The sequence below is a fragment of the Chiroxiphia lanceolata genome, chromosome 2 (genome assembly GCF_009829145.1).
Source record: "Chiroxiphia lanceolata isolate bChiLan1 chromosome 2, bChiLan1.pri, whole genome shotgun sequence".
Taxonomy (NCBI): domain Eukaryota; kingdom Metazoa; phylum Chordata; class Aves; order Passeriformes; family Pipridae; genus Chiroxiphia; species Chiroxiphia lanceolata.
Window position 1 is genome coordinate 70710932 of NC_045638.1, and position 22951 is coordinate 70733882.

Below are 22951 nucleotides of genomic sequence, written 5' to 3' on the forward strand. Positions count from 1 at the left end.
CTACACAAGGGTAACGCTTGATATTATTCCACTGCAATCTGGGACATTAAGCCTATGCTCTAGGTACAATGGTAAGAGAAAGACCTGGGGCTACGCAGGAATTTTACTTAGTAAGAGGTAGTATTAGTCTGGAATAAACATGGCAGATGTTCCTGTTTTTCCTATTGTGTTCTGTGCAGAAAGTGAATACTGTGAGCAACTAAAAACACTAAGGTTAAAGATTTCAGAGACATAGTGTTTCTATTTTAAACCACTTTTAAGTGTTCAGTATTCCACCTAAATTAAATTTTGTTAGTGCATATGTGTGAGGTAATAACAGCACTTCAGCTTCTGTAAAAAGTGTTAAATATATAGAGGAAAAAAATTATCATGTTTGAAACTTGTATGTATTTCTTAGAGAGGATCAATTTAATGAAATTTTTCATCAATTACAAAGAGTTTATTCTACACTTAATGTTAAGTGAGGCCACTGCCCAAGGTGATCACATAGATATAGGAAATCCAGTCTTCTTCCTTTCCTTGCCATGAAAACTAAAGGGTAATGAAAATTCTGATTTTTATGGATGAGCAAATACCTATGTGGTCTATTAATAACAATGACTTTTATAAATTCCAACTTATCAAAGTTGCATTGATTCTGTGCTGGATGAGATTCAAAATAGATAGAGCAGGCTGCCCTGTGGCAGAAATAGTCCCTTGCCCAAGACTTCGAATTGACCATGTTACATGAATTTTGTTAATGAAGATGAAAGAAGAAAGGCAGACAAAGCTCATCTCACCCTCCAGTACACCTGTCCTTTGCAATGTAATGGGACAGACCTAAATCAGATTTCATGTCTTTTTAATGTTGCAAGAAAAAGAAAAACAACAAAAAAACCAAAACATGGAACAGTGTATCAGAAAACACTTTGAAATAAGTACCACGCAGAAAAGAGAGGAGAGAAAATTCAGCTATATAGTTCTCTTAGATCCTTGTGAAGATGTATCTTTTCTCACCCTTCACATCTTCCTAAAACATCACACTCCTAGTTAATGCAGGGTCACTTCCATCCCATCCTCCTTGAATATCCATGCCTTCAGTCTTAACAGATTGTGTGTTACAACCTGATGCAAGGGTTCAATCTCAAACCACTGGGCTAGTATTTGCTGAGTGTTATGTCATTATCCATACAAACGAAGAGAAGCTAACAACTATCACCAGCCTTTGAAAAAGTAATAACATTTAACTCTTTAATAGGTGTTTCCTGTTCTCAATCTAGACACTACTTCGACATCCACATAATGAAACATATTTTGCATCATCTATTGCTAATTAAAGGTAAGATTCAGATAATTCAGTGTTGACTTCAGTTCACATCTGAGTGAAATCTATGTGCCCAAATCTTAGGGATCACAACTGCCTTCTCTCCAGCACCATTTAATTTCTGAATGAAGACTGTCATGATCCCACATGTCATGCTGGTCAGGAGCTCTAAAATGCTTGTGGGTTTGGGATTAAAAAAAAAATAATATTTTGAGCCTCTGAAGAATATGACCTTCCTTTGTCAAATGGGGGAGAATCCATTTTGTGCTGCCTCTAGTGGGTTTAGAACAGCAGAAAGCACTACTGCCCACGCTCCTACTGGTATAAGTTTCATCTGTACCCTCATGTTGGGGCAAACTGTTTCCTAGATCCTCAACAGTGACATCTGCTCATTTCAGAAGTGTAGTAGCCAGAACAGCCAGGTATAGCTTGTTTTCATGTAAAACAAATATAACCTGGAGAAAAGGAGGCTCATGGGAGACCTTATCACTCTCTAAAACTGCCTGAAAGGAGGTTGCAGCAAGGTGGGGGTCAGGCTCATTTCCCAGGTAATAACTGATAGAATGAGAGGAAATGGCCTCAAGTCACACCAGGGGAGGTTTAGATTGGGTATTAAGAAAAATTTCTTCACCAAAACAGTGGTCAGGTATTGGAGAAGGCTGTCCAGGGAAGTGATGGAGTCAGTATCCTAGAAGGTATTTAAAAGACATGTAGATGTGGCACTGAGGGACATGACTGAGTGGTGGACTTGACAGTGCTGGGTTAATGGCTGGATTTGACGATCTTAGAGGTCTTTTCCAACCTGAATGATTTTATGATTCTATGTAAAGTACCTATATTTTGCCTGAGTCCTAGACAGATGGATCTCATATATGTACTCAGGTCATACCTACATCATAGTGTTCTCAGGGAAAAAGTGTACTCGTAACTACTGTTAAAGGAATTGGAGCATAGAATTTTTTATTGTTTTTACTTTTCAGTATCAGTTCAGAATATGCTTGATTATATGCTAAGCCTGTAGCTTTCCAGCTTCTCCATGTTATCCCCAAAAACCCATTTCATTTTCACACAAAGCATGTTGAACTGAATAGAAGAGCCACATTCAGCTACCATAATTCTGGAGTTTTAGTAACAATATAATAAATGTAGATTAACTTCATATAGTGAAAGATAACCTAGTTTTATTCAACTGATTCTCTAAATTAGTGCTCTCAGTTTCATCTAGTGATCATAAAGGTATCTATTAAAGCAACAAAGGAGCACACAAACTGCAAGGTGTGAGTCTACCCTTCAGTTTTCTCCAGAGACAAAAGTGGTCTTTACAAAAGCATCTTAAATTTTTGTCTAAGATGGAAAATGCATTCCATCTCCCTCAATCTGCAAAATATCCTCCTTCCTAGCTGTCACACTCCCAGGAGAATCAGAACCACATGCATATTCTTGATGTCTGCCACACAGAAATGGGTTTAAAGTGAGTTGTCTGGCATAATTTAAGCACATTCCCTTTCACAGGAAGTGCAATTTACAGACTTACATACAGTTTGACTTAATTTTATTCTATCTCTAGTACCAGTGAAACATTCAATTTGCTCTCTATATCACTGGCTGTGTTTCAGCTTCCTTAGAACTACCTATAAAACTGTCCCAAGTGCAAGAGCAATCAATATGAAAATGAAGGTATTCCATCTGAGGCCAAAGCTCTAGAAACATCAGAACACATCCTTACCAGCTACTCTGAATGCCTCAATGTGTAAATAATCTTTAAAATCTTCAGTTACAAACAAAAACTCCATAACTGATTTGCCCATGTTTAATTGTACAACACCAAACTTCTGTATCATAGAATCAACTGGGTTGGAAAAGACCTCCAAGATCATCAAGTCCAACCCTTGATCCAACACCACTGTGGTTACTGGACCATGGTACTGAGTGCCACATCCAATCTCCCTTTAAAAATCTCCAGGGACAGTGAATTCACCACCTCCCTGGGCAGCCCATTCCACTGTCCAGTTACTCTCTCTGTAAATATTTGCTTCCTAATATCCAACCTAAACATCCCCTGGCACAGTTTAAGACTGTGCCCTCCTGTGCTACTGATTGCTTGGAAGAAGAGACCAATCCGCACCTGGCTACAACCTCCTTTCAGGGAGTTGTAGAGAGTGAGCCTCCTCTTCTCCAGACTAAACAACCCCAGCTCCCTCAGCCTCTCCTCATAGGACTTGTGCTCAAGTCCCTTCACCAGCCTCATTGCTTTTCTCTGGACCTGCTCCAGCATCTCAACATCCTTCCTGAACTGATGGGCCCAGAGCTGGACACAGTACTCCAGGTGTGGCCTCACCAGCACTGATTACGGGGAAGAACTGTACTTTTATTATACATACTTAATTTGCATTTGAACAGTATTAATAAGGCCCACTTATTGCATCTAACACTGCAATACAGTAGGATACTTCTTTCATAATAGAAGCATTTTTCTGTGTAGAGACTTACTCCCTCTCTCTGCATGCCTCTCTTCTCCCCCTCTCCCTCTCCCATTTGCAGTAAGGAAAGCATTGCCTGGGCAAAATGAGAATGGCTTAGGCAAACTTCCTCTACACAAGTTCATAAATGTGGATTTAGAAGCAGACTGGAGTTCCTCTTGCAGTATCACGGAAACAAAGAAAGCAAGGAAAGGAACAGCTACCTGAATATAAGATGTAAATTTCTCCCCCCTACTCCTGCCATACTCAGAGATAAAAGTTGACAACCGGTACACATGTCAAAAAAAATCAGCAAATGGAAAGGATGTGAGGAAACTCAAGGTCTCCAAACCACAGGAAGTAGTTGTCAACAGTAAGTAACTGAGACACGGCGCTGCCTCAAACAACAGCGAGCACTGCTTGGCAAGGACAAGCAAGGGATGACTCCTAAAGCAAGATTTAAGGTAAGTGAAAAATTCCAAGTGCTGAAAGAATAAAAAAGAGGGGAAAAAAACCCACAAAACACGAAAGAAAGAATAAGAGACACAGTACAGACTTATTTGAAGTCAGAGATATTTTAAGGTACTCTTTTGTCCACTTTGTTTCTTGAAGATGTATGAGAACCTAACTAGTGAAAAAGCATTACATTTTTAACCAATGACATCAAAAGTTTCCAATTTTACTGATTATTTTTCTCTAACTTCTTAAAGCATCACCTGTATGACCAGATGGCTTCTACATCATGCCCAAAACATTGTTCCTGCACAGGACTGGAAAAAGATCATGTTCTATTACACTGCTATAAATACGACACAATTTATATAGCCTATACAACAATGTTAGATTTAAGGGAGCATGCCTGTGCATTTGGCATAGATATACAGATAGAGATATTTAATGTGATTAATAAAACAGTACATATGTATACTGATTATTCAATTTTCCAGTAATATTCAGATTAGGATCTTAGTGGACACAGTTACTATTAATACAAGCAGTACAAGAACAAATTAGAAAAACATTTAAAAATTCCAATGAGATTATTTGTGACCATGTGCTGGCCTGAGTTAACTACAGTTTAGACTAATTTGACAATTAATTTGCAAGAACAACAGTAAATGCATTCAAAACAGTATTAGCAGAAGAGAGTAATTCTGTCCCCTTTGCAAGCTCCCTAATACAGGTAAAATGACAAAAGAGGTCATGTGCTTAACAGATGCTCCCTTTAGGGGTTGTGTTGCTGAAAGTGCTGCAGAGGCCCAAGGCTCTCCAGATAAACACCAAATATATATATATATATATATTTTGTTTATGTTTATGTTTATCTGTTTATATATACATGTGTGTAAATGCATACATATATACACACACAGAGACTATTGTACACAATGGAAATAAGAAATAAAGATCATCTGCAACAACAGAACAGAAAAGGAGAGTTACTTTGCTGAGTGTCAGCTGTGCAACTGGTAAATTTTCAACTAAGACAACACAACCTTATTCTGAGCAGTAACACATATGAAAACAACTCAGAAACACACAGTGTTAGTGTTAAATAAAACTGTGCAGTAACCTAGTGTAAGATAGACACTCACTGTAGCAAGTATATATTTTGAGACAACTGTTTGCCCACTGACTGTGAACATTAATCGACACGTTTCAGCTCTCTGAAGGAAACACCCTTCCACTCCTTAATGTCTTCTACTGTTATCTCTATACAGAGCATCAGAAACAGAGAATTTATTTCACAGAAAGTCAATTAAGAGCTTAGTTAGCGAGGAAAAAAGCTTGCCAAGGGAGATAAATCCTGCAATGTTCCCAAAATTTAGGGAGACTCCCACTGAACTCTTCCACTACTTCATTCCACAGTCAAGGGAGGTATGTGAAACAGCATCATCTTCCTGCTTCTTCCAAGTTTAGCTCCAGGCTTTATAACGCCAAAATTAGAATAAGTGGCAAAATATTGAGGAGCAATAAATTTTTCAGCTGGACGGTATGTAGGCTAATTAGCATCCTGAGGACTCAGGATGATAATCCTGAAATTAATCCAGATTCAAAGATACTCAAACAAAGACTGTGCAGCCCTGTTGCAGTATCCTCACATAGCTTGGAGAACCTATAATTTCCTGACATTTCAGATTAGTTTCAAGAGGAATTTGAAGAATTAATGCCTGTGATAGCATAGAATATTATGTTCTGGCTTATCTCGGGGAAGTCAAGTTGTTACCAGTCTCTAGAACAGGCAAATACATTGTTGAACACTTCTGCAATTATGCATACATCCAAGAAAAAGTGGTAATAGTATAGAAACTAATTATTTTCAGGAAGACATATATCAGTAAGGTAAGTCCTTCAATCAGTTTGCTTTAGGAGTCACTACCCTTACATTTTCTGTAGTTAAGCACTACTGTCATGTTAGCAGTAGAAATTTAGCTGATGAAGGGACTCTGCACCTGAGAACGAGTTACAGCTATGGAAGTGAAAAAGTACCAGAGCAAGGATCAGACTTACTCATGGCACTTGACACTGCTGGTCACATAATTTCTGTCTTTCTTAGGTGGAGGAAATTATTTGGGGGCTATCTATCCAAGTCTTGACTCCAAAAGCAGAGTATTAAGAAAACAGCTCTTTTGGCATAGTGTGCAAACGTAAGAAATATTTCTGTGGAGGATGAAAACTAGCAGTGGGTCCCAAAGGGACCCAAGGAAATCCCCTTCATTTCTACACAGATTGGAAGCATGTGGAGAAATGGGTACAGTTCAGATCGAACTTCAGCAGAAATGAGATTTCCAGATATGTTTCTCAAGTCTAACAAGCAGGACACATCTTCCATGGGAAAGAATACAGCACAAGCACATAAAACCCAAGAGATTAGTGTAAGGGAGGGTCATCTGACCAACTGTATACAGAAGCTGCAGAGATCTTCCTGCTAGCTAAAGACAGGCTTTTGGAAAGTACTGGGGAGTCACAATAATTAAATAGCAAAGCCCAGTTTCAGCTTGGGAGCCTAGTTTCCAATACCTCTTTTACAGCCCGTGGAGAGAGCCATTGATTCGGGGCTGGGAATACTCTCCGCCTCTCCACTAACTATACTGAACAGTGGCAAAGACAAAGTTAGCTTTTGGGAGTTCCTGTTCCACAATGATAGGAATATCCCTCTTTCTTTGGTAGAAGATGCTACAACTCATCTATTTCCATGTTAATATTTCCTTCTTGTGAGAAAATCTGGGTTTGGATGGAGCTAGTTCAGTTTCAACATTCAGGTGCCTTTATATTTATAAAGCTGAGAAATCCCTTGCTTTGAGATGGCTTTTTAAATTACAGAAATTTGTGGATGATGATCAAGTCATCTTGCAAAATTCTGTTCTATAAATTTAAACAACTGAATTCTTGAGGACTCACAGTATAAAAGGTAGATACAAGGACGCTGAAAAATTCCACAGGCCTCTTTTTTGAATTCTCTCCCTTATTCATACCTCTTTGTTAAGTGGAAATATCAAGGCATCAGATACAGCAGTGTAGTACCACAATAGGGGAAACTGCCTTTTCCCCTTAACTACAGACTTTTATTGACAGTTACAGATACTTACACTTTGAATGCTCATACAGGATAGATGAGAGGACCTTCTACACTACAGCAATCGTGAATGAATCACAGTAAACTAAAAAGGATTTTCTTGCACCAGTAGAGCTGCTCTGCTGGGGAGAGCTCAGATGTGAGTGCAGACTTGCCGAGACTGATAAATTTTTTCTGCCCTAAGCAGAGGGCAGGAGCAGGCTTCATCTCTCATTATTTGTTCTCTCCTAATTTGTTCATACAATTCCCAAGCTTTATGTATCATCACTTTAATTGGGAATGGCAAACTAATGGGCTGAACTTTCTTTGATGGTCAGAGTGCTACATAAAGAGATGCACAGAGTCAAAGTGAAAGATTCAAAGGGGCTTTATCTTCCAGTGTCTAGGACAATGCTGAAGAAACTGAAAAAATATAATAACAAGATTCTTACAGCAATTCTTACAGTAATTTTTGATGTTTCTACTTAGGTATCAAGTTTATTCAAAGTTGGGAACTGAAAACTTCCTATATTATGACATAACCCTAAATAAGGGCACCACTAGATTGGAAATATCTTCCTGTCAAATCATCTAAAGGAAGGTGTCTAGCAGCAGATTTCTGCTGCTATTACTGTTGAAATTGTACCAAAATTGGCAGTTTTGATTTGCTACTGTACATCAACCTCCACATTAGGCAATGTGTGTGTGTGTGTGTGCGTGCGCATATCTATGTGAAAGTATGTACAAAAACACACTGAAAAATAAATCACAGTCTGCAACCTAAGCTAAAATTTTTCAGCTCTCTTTCTGGAAACACAGAAAGTAGGTCAGCACATATTCCAAAATAGCACATCAGCACTAAAAGCAAAAGGACTTTTTAGCTCATCTCTCTATAGGGGAAAATGGAGAATAAAAGCCTTTTCCTTATTCTGCTACACGGAGGAACATGTACAAGAAAAAATTGCTTATACTTTAAAAAGCCTCTAAATGAGCCACCTATATGGGTTAAAATGTTGTCTGTTTTAATCAAAGTAAAATAACATTAAGTGGAACTATTTAAGCTTTATCTAAATATAACCAAGGGAAAAGCCTGAATGTTTAAAATGTGTTTAAAATGTTGTGCTGGATATGTATCACATCCTGTTCCTTGCACATCTTGTTCCTTCTATCAAAAACCTATTTGGTAAAATATTTACTTTGGAAATAACGGGATACTGCCTGTGATTTTGTTGTTCATCTTGTGATTTATTTTTGAAGTATTTGGTGTTGCAATAAGAATTGCTGCCTATTTTGTGAAAACTTTCATGCTAGGCACACTTTTAAAAAAATATTTCTTTTAATACTCGATGCAGGTCTCCCACTTCTATATTTGTTCTTCTTCTATTAAGGAAATAAAAAGGTTAAGCTAAAACCAAATTATTTAAGCACTCACATATCTTATAAAGATTCTTAGGAATTCTTCTGGAATTAATATTGATAACTCCTTTCATGAACTATTACAGTACTTTAATATGAAAAGAAAACCATAATCCACTCTTAGACAATATTAAATAATGCTTATCAGCCCTAAAATGTTATTACCTGATTCAAGTCAATACCGTTGGCTGCAACGTAATGAATGATGCTTCCCAGCATCTGTTTCCCAGAACAGATTTCAAGCTAGAACACTGATATTTTTAATTAGGAAAAAATGATATTGCCTCCCCCAAATTCCAAGTGGTAGTATGACCTTTTAAGTTCAGTGATTTCTATGCAATCAGCAGGAATTCCTAAAAATAACAAAACAAGTCTATTTTTAGCCTCATTCTCTGGGGGGTTTTTCTTTTTCTTTTTTTTTTTTTTTAAACTACTGGCATACTTGTGTTCCATCTCAGTTCTTGGACACCTAGCTCTCATTTATTTTCCTGCATCAATATCTCATCCAGCAGTTTGTGAAGTACTATAATCCATGTATATATGCACAAAATTTAGGCAGATATACAACTGGACTCTTCCAAGAGCCATGCTCCCCAAGAAGGGAGATTAAATTGGAAAACAACTTCCTGAACCCACAGCTGCTGGGATCTGCACTTTTCTTTGACACTCAATAAATCAACGCTTGCTATCATAACTTCAGTAAAAATCAGGAACTTCCTATGTAACACAGGCTACACAATTAACTAAGAGAAGAAACTATACAGTTTCTCAAACTCTGATAAATGAAGTCAAAATACTAAAATAAAATAAAATGGTTGAATTTTTATGTCCTGTGAGGTCTCCACCTTGCAAAATTTTAAAACCGTAGCCTAGCAAATAAAACGCATAATTAAACATGTTTAATTGCATTCCTAGATTACTGCCAGATAGCTTGTCACATGCCTTGCTGGGTCCAAATAGACAGTTTTCATTTGTTACTTCTAAAAGCCAAAGGCGCAGAAGTAATTGAGTTCAATTTACAGCTGGAAAAATATACTATTAAAACATCATCAGATCAAATAAATAAAATAGTATAAATTTACAGTGAAGTGTTCAAATAAATAAGTGAAAATAAGACAGTTGTGTTTATGAGTAGCAAGAGATATGATCTCCCCTCTCTCTAGCATTCTCTCACTGATGCCACCAATGTCATCCTCTAAAACCTGAGAGATCTATGAAAACATAATAGGTCACACATTCATCAGACTTCAGTTCTGCCAATTCTGACATGCCACCAGTGTAATTAAAAAGGAACACTGCTCTAGTGAAATGGAACTAAATCATTCCCTCTGTTCTCTGGGATTTTTTCTAAACTGTAAAAGACAAGAGATTTCACAATAGCTCATTATATAATTTGGTTTGGTATTAGAAAATAAATGCCCACAAATATACCTGTAAATTCACATAGTTCCATCTCTGAGTTCAAGGACATTTACAAGACACCTGCTAATATGCCAAATTTGTATGCACTGGAGTGGGAAGCCTGTTATCATGAGATACTGTTTTCACTCAGAAGCCACTAGCTTAACTGCTGAGAGATTGTATCTTCTTAAACTGCTTCTGAAGGAGAAACGTTAGTATAATCAGTTGCTTGAAGGCACAGTAAAACAGGTAAACTAATCCAGAAGTGGTCAGATCTAGTATTTTCTGAGCTTGCTTAACCAGGATGTAGGAGGTCCTAGAATTACAGTTGCAAGGCAGTCTAGGAAACAGCTCTTGCATTTCCCAGTTTACAGGCTGTTACTACATATAGTTGTACTTTTCCAGACCAGAGTCATCAGGCATTCCCTCCCAGCTCATGTGGTGCAACACTACATGCTCAATCTTGTGTCTAGAGTACTAGAGATTGTGCTGCAGACTCCTGTGGCTGCAGTGCTCTACATAGGGTAGACGTCTGCCTTACACCCTTCAGTGACTGACATGGGAATTTCAGCAAGTTCCAACTGTACACGGGGTTGAAGTTGCACATGCTGCCGTGGAGATGTGTCCTAGAGCCCTAACTCAAACTGAACTTACAGACTCAGCCATATGGAGCCCTTTTCATGCCAGCTGTAAGGTACACATCTCTGGTGTACAGAACAGCTTATCTCTAGGCAATGAAAATCACCATCTTCATAGTGATCACACAGGTCCAGAATATATATCACACACTTACAGATCATTGTGCTCTACAGCAGAAATACTTCCTCTACTTGTTTTGATCTGCACTGTCTTGGGTAAAAAATATCAAAATAAAATAAACACCGAATAATAAATCATATTATAATAATTGTCCCACTGTACTGAAAACCATAATTGAAAAATTTAGAAAAGCTGAAACAGAAAAATCTGTATTTAAACGATCAACAAAGAAAATAAAATAAACTACTCAGAAAAGTCTGTGACCTTGTTAAGAGCCTTTATAGTACTTCTCTTTAAAAGCAAAAGAAAATATGTCACTCCCCAGTGGAGTAGAATTGAGAGCTCTACGGAAGCCAGTACTACAGGAGAAACACTGTTAACAATATAATGTGGAGTGACTTACAGTCAATTACACAGCAAAATTAATTGTCTACATGAAATCTTATTTTTATGGCAGAAGGACTAAATAAAGAATAATAATGGTTGGTTAAAACCCACTGAACCTTTTTTTAGTAGGAAAAAATGTTTTGTTTTGTTAAAGAGGACAGTGATGTACTCACATTGCTATTTTTCCCCTGGTTCCTTGACATATAAATACACAGTAGCAATTGCAGCTATTTTAGATACTTAACTTAGTACACATGCAAAATGTTTATTCATCTGTTTTCAAACAACGTATCACCATTTACAAAACCAAATACAGACAACTCTCTTCTGTAAGGAATTTCAGTCCAAGGAAGGCTTTGACTAAACACTTGCACTGTATCAGATTAGTTAAAACCCACGTTTCTTCAGCTTCTGGTAATGGTTTGCCAGCTTTCACTAACATTAAGACAGAGGCCATAAATACTCATAGTAAAGTATGTGCACGATCTCATGTCACATGTGATGGCCTAAATATAGCTTTGCAATTCATATTTAAAGTGAGACCATAAGAAACCAAAACCTGTCATTGCCAAATATTTAAATTCATGCACACAATCCTTTTCAGTAAAAACTACATAAACATGAGTTTCCAAATACCAATTTGCATGTTTTACATTTTTCACCTATGCAAAAGACTGAACTATTTACTAAAAAAAGGGTAACAGTTGCCACACTTATTCAATAAAAACATGCATTATTACATAAAATTCGTCATTATTCTTAACAGAAAAATTTTGTGTAAATCTATAATGACTAGATAATTAATTCAAAGTCTTACCTTTCCCTGAAGCAACAGATTCCAGTAGTGATCTCTCTAAATACTTTAATTTTGCAATGTAATTTTCATAAATAGTTTTCTAGTTCAGACAGAGATGCGTTAACTGCAAGCAGACTGGATACTACCTTCTTTGTTTCCTGGAGATCACTGTTTTGCATTGTGAGCCATCACAACTACCTAGGAAAAATAACAGTCAACCTTCAGTCACCTGGACAACGTGATATATTACTGCTCCCAAATTAAACAAAATATTAAACAAAAGCCAAGTCTTAAAACATGATGTCAAAATTTGTATTTATTTATCAAACATTTCGTAATAGAAGCATAGTTTCTTACCAGGAGTTCATGCTCTTGGAAAGAGACATAAAACAAGTGGGAAAAAATTATATATAAATCTTAATTTTTTTAATTACAACTTGTCTTTTCATTGACAATATGAACGAGAGTATTTTTTTTCCCAGATTTTTGGTCAGAAGCTATATGCAACAATGAAAACTGAATTATTCCTTAAGCAGAAGTACACAGAATGGGTGCCAACAGAAAAAAAACATGCTGAGAGCAGGAATCTACTTTTACCATTTGGGTATAACTGCAAGGTCCCAATTAAAAGAAGAAATATATTTCTATTTAGTACTAATACAGGCACGGGGCAGACAGTTTTTTAATTCAGTCCAATAACAGCTGTAGGCCCAGAAACAGAAGTTATTCACCCATAGCTGTTCTTCGAGACAGGCTATGTACATTTGTTCTTATGTTGTATGGAAGCAGCACAGAGTTAGCATTGCAACATTTCCACACCCAGACTGGCTGAAATCTTCTCCGTCCCAAAAAAATCCCAAAGACGTGAGATGGCTTTTGAATGGCAGGACTGTTCTTATTGTGTATCAAGTTTATGTCCTGTATTCCCATGTCATCGTAGCAAAGGAGCTTGAAGCTGTCTCTGGTTCTCCTCCTCTGAGTAACTTGCTCATCATATGATGCCATGTTACTGTCAGTGTGTCCTAGGTTTTAATATCTTTCCAAAAGGTGGTGATGCAAAAGAAGCTGAATATTTTGAGCATATCCCAACCTGCACAAAGGCTTTGAAGTTGAGACTGCCATGTCTGTGTTAAAACCACTGGCAGTAGATGTGGGTACTACACTTTGGAGGGAGAGCGCTGTCCCATGATGGATATGACCAGAGGCCCATAATACCAAATTATCAAATTCAATTTGAATTTTGTTACTAGTGAGCTCGAGGAGTGATGATGCTACATAGATCTGTGACATGAGTAAAATGCCTTGCTTGCTAACTTGAATATGAGATGAAGTTGCTCAGGGCCTTGTCCAACCAAAGTGTTGAATACCTCCAAGGACAGAGAGAAAACATGTCTGGACAACCACAGTGGTGTCGGAGCAGTGTATCTCAATCTGAATACTCCAGATCCCCAGCAGCAAACAGGACAGTCCAACTCCAACCTAACTTGTTCGGCTCCATGAAATGTTTGATAGGGCACATAATTAAAAGATCTACAGAGTTGATATTAGCAAATGATACTCGGTAGTCTTCTATCTCATAAGGGGTTGTTTTACAACCTGTCTCCTCTTCCTATCCTTCCTGTGACAACAGGAACTACCCTTGACACTTTTATGTATTATTAAATGGCTTATACATTTTGATTTCTCATTTTTCAGTGCTTTTATCCTTCTGGATATGCCTTTGCAGCTGATGTCCATAAAAAACACAATAGTACTTCTGTCCACACTTTAAGAAGCACTACTCTCAGTCTGGGTAATTCTCTTCTATCATGTTTATGCAAGAGTTCAGTTTTGTGAACGTTAAGAGAACATTGAATGGTGGCATGAGTCAAAAGTCATTGAGAGAGACTGAGCAGTTCTGGCTCAGACCTGTTCCTTCAAAATTTTTGCAAACTTGGATATATCCTTTTGTATCTATACCATTTTAAAGATAAGGCCCCACTTTTTTAGATACTTTTTGGTTTGGAAAATGAGAAGCGACAGACAGCAGATCTGACCGGTTCCTGAAACCACCCTAGTTTTTCATCTCCCTGTTGAGAAGTCTGCTTATGCCTGTGAGATGCTGTAAGAGATGTATAAGATTTTTGAACAAAAATGGATTATGAAGTTTTAAACTCATAAAAGTCAGTCCCAATTACATGGAATACTTCAGGTTATCATCATCAGTACAAGAGAGTGGATTTTGTCTGTCATACATGACATCTGTGCAGTATTGAGAGACTGCAGCTTAGAAGTAATCACCTAGTTTTGCATATCCATGTGAAAAACTGCACTTTTCAATCTCTGGTAACCTGAAGTCATTATCCTTTGCTCGAGGTGGGGTGGGGAGGGGGGGGAGGATGGTCAGAAGGAGAAGAAGGGAGTGCTTTCCATAACAGACTCTGAGGCCACAGTGTAAACCCTGACTTTCATGAACATACTTTACTTCAAAGAACAGCAGTAAGCTGAATCAAGCAGTCAGTCTGAAGCCAAACGTTAAAAACTTTTGCAGACACACCACCTTTTCAGTCCAGTATAAAAAGGGCATAGTCTCTATAACCTGAGCAGAAACCAGACCTTGAACAAGGATAAAAAGGAGGAACCTGAAACAAAGTACAGTATGGATATAACTAGTTTAACTGTCAAGTGTTACACAATGATTTGTCATATGCTATCTAACTTCTTATTCTTCCTCCCTGAACCACTTCGTGGTAAGTATGTTATTTCTACACAGGTATTATTTACACCACACTATGACTTTCACAGATCTGTGCTTTGTTACATCAGTCTCACTACATATGCAATAATACATACATGTCAGAGAAATAACTGACATTTCTACTGTGCCCAACTTCTTCTGAAAAAGCTGGATTTTTATTTTTATCTCTTTTTAGCAGTAAAGAAAATTAATAAATGCCCTAAGTAGGTACACATTGTTCTTGTAAATATTACTGCTTAATGTGCCTTTCTGAAATAATCTTCATAACACAAAATAATTTTAAAGTATGAAAATTATAATATTAAATGTAAAAAAAATGCAGTAACTTCATAGCTGTACAGTAAGAATCCCAAAATAAGGTTTGTCAAAATACACATTGTTCTACAGAAACCAACAAAAACTAATGAAGGTAAGAGTTGCATCACTCCAGCACCCTCTGTTGGCCTTCCTGCACTATGTTACTTCGTGTTCTCATTTAAGAGCATTATTTGTTGGGTCCTGAAGCTATGACTAAGATTCCATTATACACAAACATAAATGAAAAGCAAAAATAAACCCATCCCTCAACTCAGTCCTATGCATAGCTCCTAGAGCTATACAGGACAACATAGTTTAATATCAGAGTACTCAGTACTGCTGCATCTGCCATGCATTAGCCCATCTTTGCAGGTATTCAGAATTGATCTGCCTAATTACAAGGGCAAAATGTTCTTTACAAGCACTCTCTGTGTCTGATATTTCTAACAGACACGAATAATAAATGGCATCTCAGGGTCAGCTCTCACCTATAGAAGGAACAGCTTTACAGAAAGAACAACTATTTTTATGGAGCATCATGCATTGTGGCAACTGAGAAGTAACAATGCATACATTATGTAGAACACCATCCGACAAAGAAAGTGCTCAAATCAGGTCTCATCAAGCATGCAGGAAAAAAGTCCAGATGCCAGATACAAGGTGAACTAAATATAAACTCCATATATTGTGCACAGCCAGATGGTGTAATTTCCAGAAGCAAAGGCCCTTAACCCAGTGATTCTGGCAGCTGCTTTGCAAAGCCGGCTCAGAGCTTTGCAAAGGCAGATGCGAAGTTGCAGTGGGCAGTGGAGAGGAAGAGGGAGGAGGAAGCAGGAGGCCTGAAATGGAGAAGCAGGCATGCTTTCATGGCACTGAGAGAGGTAAGGGTGGTAGGGGCTGCTGCTGAGAAAAACCACCGAGGGTGTTATCAAGGCTGCCCTGACCTTTCTGGCCCCTCAGCAGGTGACAACAGTGAAGAAGCAGCCTGTGCCCAGCTCTACAGCAGGAGGCAAAGACCTGCTGCCTGGCCATCTCACAGTCCTTGAACCACCACTCAAGAAAAGCCACAAGCAAAGAAAAGGCAGGACACAAGCAGGTCTTACTGAGCTGTCTGGCTGCTTCCACCAGACAAATGGTTGAGTAACTGCCTACTTTATCTACCTACGGCTAAGTCAACACTGGCTGGAACCCAAAGAACCAACAAAAGAGCTTTTCTTAGCTGATCTTAATGACACGGGGAAATTTAGTCTCAAAAATGTCATCAGCCATTGCAAACCTGCTCCCTTCACTGCCTCTTAATTTTGCACCTTTAAGCTCTATACAGCGTTATATCTGCTTAGTTTTGTTTTCACAACATCCTGTCTGCTCACCTGAAATTCATGTCCGCTATCTCACCACCCTTTCAAGCTCTGCTCTCTGCTTCTCTTCTTTCCCACATGCATCTTCACATTATTCTCTCTAATATTTCTGTGTTTATCAACTTTAGGGATTATCCTAATAAAAACTGATCCATCCAATAACAATCTCCAGAACATGATGAAATGCATACAAACTTTTGCCAAACAAATTTGTAATACTATTTGACAGAAAGCATAACTACCCTATTTCAAATATTTACACAAATGCTTCTACTTTGGGTAATTTATATTTTAGCACTTAACTGGGATGGAGAAATCAGTTTGATTTGGAATGTCATGATCGGAATTATTAGAGTCAAATATTTATTGCACAGAGCAAACCAGAAACCATCTCATGAAATCTGTGAAGTTCATTTGAGGTCACTGACTAACCAGTCCAGAAGCCAGAGGTGGGCCCAAAATGAATCCATATCTCCAAACCTCAAAATTGAAAAAAACCCAAAAGAGCACTTGCATTTTCCATTTTCAGGAGTTACTATTTTGACAGTTATTTTCTGGCATTTATATTCTGTTTTGTTATTTTAATACAAATTCAACACTTCATTTTTTCCATGTTTGAAAGGTCTAGTTCCAAACAGTAAATGGTAGACGTTATTTCCTTTAAGACTTGGCTGTTATTAGGTGGCTGGTTAGGGCTGTAGTAGCCTGTTCAGTAACAGGTTACTTACGCAATGAAGTCCTCTGCCTAGCAACCCCAAGGGTGGGGTCCAAAACAGCAACTGCACCAGTCAGATTTTGCAACTAAAAGTGAGGGAAAAAAGAAAAAGAAAGGCAGGAATGGAAAGTGCAGATGGAAAAAAACCCACTTTTCTTCATGTAACTTTCTAAGAAAAGCAGGTAACAACAACATAGAAAAATGAACCAAAAGCAGCTGAACTATTTTCCACTCAAAGTGGTAATTAATTCCGAGATCGTAATATGATAATGATTATTAAGGAAATAATTCATGCAGAAAACACAATCTCTGCAAAAGATCATGTAAATACTTCTCTATTCTTGCACTAATCTTCCCTTTCCATTGAATGCAGACACAATCTTTTCACTTACAATAAAAGCTTACTAAAAAAAATTACTGGTAAAATAGCTGGACATTTTGAATACTTACAGAGAAAGGTTCAGTATTAGCATCTTTGTGTTGAGTTGTTAAATTATTAAAAAAAATTGAAAGCAAACATTAAAGTTATTGTTGACAACTTTAGGAGTAACATTAACTTTATTAATTTCATTTACTAAGTTTGTGCTGGTTAACGCTAAGAAAAATTAAAAGATAAAACATATTATTTTGAAGATTTATAAATAAATATTCTGTAAAAGAATCAAGGAAACCAGCACTTCAAACATCAGTTGTATGAAAAAAAAAAAAGAAGAGTCAAACCCACAAAACGACTCAAAACTATTTGGCCATGTATCACTTTATTGTTCATAAAAAATTCTTCTATGTAATGATTTTCCCATAAAAAATTCTTCTATGTAATGATTTTCCCACCCTCCACAATTTAAAAGTCTTTCCCTTTCTCTACTCGCCCAGAAACCGGTCAAGTATCACAGAGAGAATAAGCTTGCGATGAGAGAATAAGCTGGGGATGTTGACCATTTATATTCACACATAACTTACGTTTTTCATTTTTTAAAGTATTCAATGCAGAGGGGAGAAACACACCTCCCAAGCAGCAGGGATCCACTCAGCCAGCTCACAGAGTACAATGCCACACCAGGAACACCTACGCTTGCTTCAGACCAGCTACTGCTGCGTGGCACAACGTAAAGCTTTTGGTTTGGGGGCTGGAAGGAGCAGAGTTCTATCTGTTGCCCACATCTACCCAACTAACTGCACTTCTCATTTTGTTTTGTCCAGCCAGGCCTGAGCAGCCTACAGCTCTGAATTGGTGCAAAAAGCTCAGAAGGGTTCCTCGTGCTTTCTCTTCATGCTCTCCCAGACAACTAGTACTGCCCTTTATTTATACTTCAACTCTCATCTCAACATACTGGTCTCTTATACAGGAGCCTTTTCTGGTAACTATGTTGCTTTAAAGAGTAAGTAAAAACTTATTCAGTATTATTTACTCACTTAGTAAATACACTAAATGCATTTACTAAATAAAGAGTCCTAGATGCATCTTTCATGCTGTGAAACAGATTCATAAACACATCAGCACCTGGAAGGCACTACTCTCTGATGTGTTATTACACAGTCCTTAGAGCTTAACTTGGCAGAACATTTCTTACCAAACACACATAAGGTCACGTGTTTAACATTTACCTAATTTGTGACAGAATGTTCACCTTACGGACTGACTGTACACTCACACGACCTGATTACTATTAGCAAAGGCTGTTCGCTAATAAACATTCTGTGGCCCTAAAAACATTTGCTTAATTTCTTGGTAGAGAAGAAGACAGAGTGATAAAAAATAAACACTTCAACTACATAATAACGGATAAGTTAAGGCCAGGATGAACCTTGTTTGCCAGGCAGTACATATATTATTGCCCACTACTGTGGTCACTGGCAGCTCCATGCTGGCTCCCCGGAGAGCTCCACATTGATGCATACTTTGAGAATTAGTATCTATAAATGCCATCCCATTCTAGTTTTAAACTCTCATGTCTCTGGCTCTTTAATAAGAGAACTTTTCAAAACACAACAGTTTTACATACATTTAAAAACTGCCTGCGAGTCTTGAATAACTGGTACTTGACAAGGGTTTCAGGAGTGAAAAGGACTGAAATCAGACAGTACTTTAAAAAGACCCTAACAACTATGACAGAGGATTAAAAAAAACCAAAACACAAACCGAAAATCCCAACCCTTCCTCTACTTCACATCAACTTTTTTGGGAAGAGTTGAGCAGAGCCAATACAAGAGAGCTGGTGAGACAGAGCAGAATGTAGGATGAAGGGATCTCATTTTCCAGCATCAGACCTGATTTTCTCCTGATGAAAATGATCACATAAGCCATGGCTTAGTTGGGACTCAAAGTAAAAAGGAGAAATCACTTAATTGCTTAAAAGGTAAGGAATTTCCTCTACATAACTAGCAAGTTTACAACTGCAAGTATCTCTAATGGTGTATCAGGTGTTCATTTGGTGACTGCAGCAAGAGTGGAGGTCCACTCTTTTTTTTTTAATATGAAAAATAATCCTCTTGTAAAAACACTCAGGTTTTTCATTGGGGTCAAAAATCTGATATTTGTTTTAGTAGGCTTCTGTGATGTGGCTGGCTGCAATAGTTTTAAGAGAGGAACTACTGGTTTTGTTTTGCTAGTTTTAACTAAATTGGGTCTCTAAAATGGCATTTCATTAAATAGTTATTTCTGATCTTCCTTCCTATTCTATTTTGATTAATCAGATATGGAAGCAAATTCAGTGCAGTGACCCATACATTGCAATTTTCAATAAATAAACTCTGGATGAAACTCTTATGCAGTCGGTACAAAGCATCATGAACAATTTAAGACCTGAAGTCTTCCAGCTTTACTTGTAGGCACGAGCAGGAAAAACAATTTGAAAGGTGTGTACCGAAAAGGGCAGAACAAAAACCTACAGTGTGAGACTGGTCACAGAAAGTGCACCTCTGTTGCCAACGCCATGACCCTGCCTCAGTGCAGCACACGAAGAACTCCAACAATCAGAGGGAAACCTTTGCAGGCCTCAGACTTTCATTTCAAAGGGACAAATAGGAAAGCAAGGACCAGACAACAGCTGCCATTTGCTAAAGAGTCTGCTTTTTAATTTTGAGGTTAATTATGGTTATGAGCTTTTAATCTGTATCATTTTCACTTCTATCTTAATTGGCCAGCCAGAAGCCCCCTCTCTCACAAAATAACCTTCACAACTCTGTTCTCAAAGGTACTTTTATCAAGTTTACATTCCCCAGTGACATGTATATCCAAGACCTCCAAGTTACTGGAAAATCCTACCCTTTTTTGCAATTAATAAGGCTGTTTTCAAATACTGAATGTAATGTTGACTGAAGAATGCAGGAAGAAACACAACCATTCCACCAAGCAACTACATCAAGGTCTTTTTGAAGAGGAGAACACAAAGTATTATTATTACATATACACGGATCATTGCTTCAGACACAAAGCCTCTTTCCTTTTCAGTATGAATCCATTTTTAAAGCATTGTAAGTATGCACACAAGTATGAAAAGTTTGGAATACAGTTTCTTCTACACAGATCATGGCTGGTCTACATTAAACATTCAATTTATAAAACACCAATGCATTTGATTCAGTTCTGGGACAGGCAACAAAAATCTCATCTGAAACCCCAAACTTTAAATACATCAATCTGTGGAAAATGAGAATATTTAGGCATACTACAAATCAGCTGACAAAAAATTCCCAATCACTTTCATATACATCAAGTACCTCTATGAACCTCTATCCCTACTATGCTTAAGGACGTCAACTCCTCTCCTTTTTCTCTCAGCTTGTATATCTTGATTAATTTATAATCATTAGTGGCAGTTTGTCTATTTTTTAGCAGAAAAATGCACAGGAAGCCTGTGCAGCTTCAGAAGTTAATGAAGGAAATTGAGTGCCTCACCATGTAATACAAATCTGAACTTTTTGTTACGTGCTGTATGCTACTTCCTACTTATTCTAAGCAATAAATTACTAAAGTTGAACTTGATACTAATATTTGCCATCATTCTTCAAGGCATCTCTCAATTCTTGATAATTGCCATCACTATGTCACAATAACTATTGAACTAGTTTCAGTATATGATCATAACTGGGCCATAACTTAACTTATGCTAGAGAACACGAAGAGATGTTTGCTTTAATGCTTACATAAGATGGTCTGCAAACTTGAGGCACCAAAAAAGTGGAAAAAAAAATTAATCACCCAGTATTTATACAGAGATTACTCCATATTAGTCAGTCTTTTCCCGTAAGAAATTTAATTCAGCTTGCAAGCACAAAAAACCAACATCCTCAACCTCAGGATTGTTCTGTGCAAGCCAACTGCATATATTTTATTTATTTTCAGGGGCTAATTAATAATGAAAAATAGCTCTTGCTACTGAGATTTCTAAAAAGGAATTTATGACAAGTAAAGTTTGCTCCAGGGCAGATGGACTGTATTTAAAATTATTGTGTATGTTCACTGATTTCCATCATACATTTATAAAAATAAATGACACATTTATTAAGCAAAACTGTTTATAAAGGCATGATGCCTGCAGTTCTTTGCTCCAGCAGATCTACATGTTTATCCCAGAAAAAAGCTTTCCATTAATTTACTCAGAGACACCTTTGCAACAGCCATCAAATTTTTATCCATTTTGAAAAAGTTTGTTTTTAACCTTTATCAGGACACTTGTAAGTACTGTTTCTTAATTCAAGATGGCTTAGAATATCTTACTAAATTACCTCTAAACTAAAGCTTTAAAAATTAGATAATAACTATTTTGTATGACTAAACCCAGAGAGAGATAAGCATATAGGTGAAAAGTTACAACTTATCTTACTGAATTTTATGATAATCATTCTTATTTATTTCTGTTCAGTGTTAAAGAAATACAGTAATAGATGCAGCCTGGCCAAACATATCCCACGCTTAAAGCTTTCCATTTGGGAACTTTTTGGTTTATGCCCAAATTCTCAAACTTAGCACTGCAGTTACTGTGTATTTGTGTGTTCTTGCACACGTAAGCCATTGGTACTTCACTTAAAAGTTTATGCAAAAATCTGTCACAGTCTATGCTAATGTGTTTCTCTGGGTTTTTTTAAAGTAAAAAGCACGCATGAACATCAAAGTACACACTGTAAGTGATTGTTTCTAATCTCAGACGTATCAATTATTCACTAGCTTGTTCGTCTTGTGCTTCATCATATAGACTTCACCATGGCAACACTATTCTTCACTTCCTAGACTTAATCAGTGAATCTGTAAACTAATATTAGATCTACCTGTTGGATTACTTGACATTCTACTTATTGCACTGTGAACAATACATAGCTTCCAAGATACCAATAAACTTTCATTTGCCTAGAAATAATGAGATGGTAATTTTATATGAACTAGCTAGTTCCTCTAGCCAGTATACTTACTGCTAAGTATAAATATGTAGCTTTGAATTACAACTAGCAAAATTCAGAATGGAATTTAATGCCTGGATGTACAAACTGGGAAATGGTTGACCTTCCAAACCCCCAAAATTTTAAAATCTCTGTTACGTTTTAGAACTATTTCACTTGTTTTCAGCAAGCGCTTTAGCTTAAAAACATCTTTATATCTGACATATATGTGACAGTTTTCTTGGTATGATTTCCCTTCTCCATGTTTTCCAGCATTGTTAAACATATATAAATATAAATGCATCTTTTTCTAGCACATTTTGACCCAGCTATTTTGTCCCTTTCAGTAAGTTTTTTCTCTCTAATTTCTCTCCTTTTCATGTCTAATTAG

General features: G+C 37.2%; 1 protein-coding gene across 2 annotated transcripts in view; it reads right to left on the minus strand.

Moving 5' to 3' along the window:
* The window catches only part of FRY (FRY microtubule binding protein), a 236195-nt gene that overhangs the window by 195076 nt on the left and 18168 nt on the right, over positions 1–22951 (minus strand). For both annotated transcript variants that reach the window (XM_032678002.1, XM_032678001.1), the window contains exon 2: positions 12099–12275. The gene's annotated coding sequence lies outside the window, so the exon portion shown is untranslated. The remainder of the gene's footprint in view (positions 1–12098; positions 12276–22951) is intronic.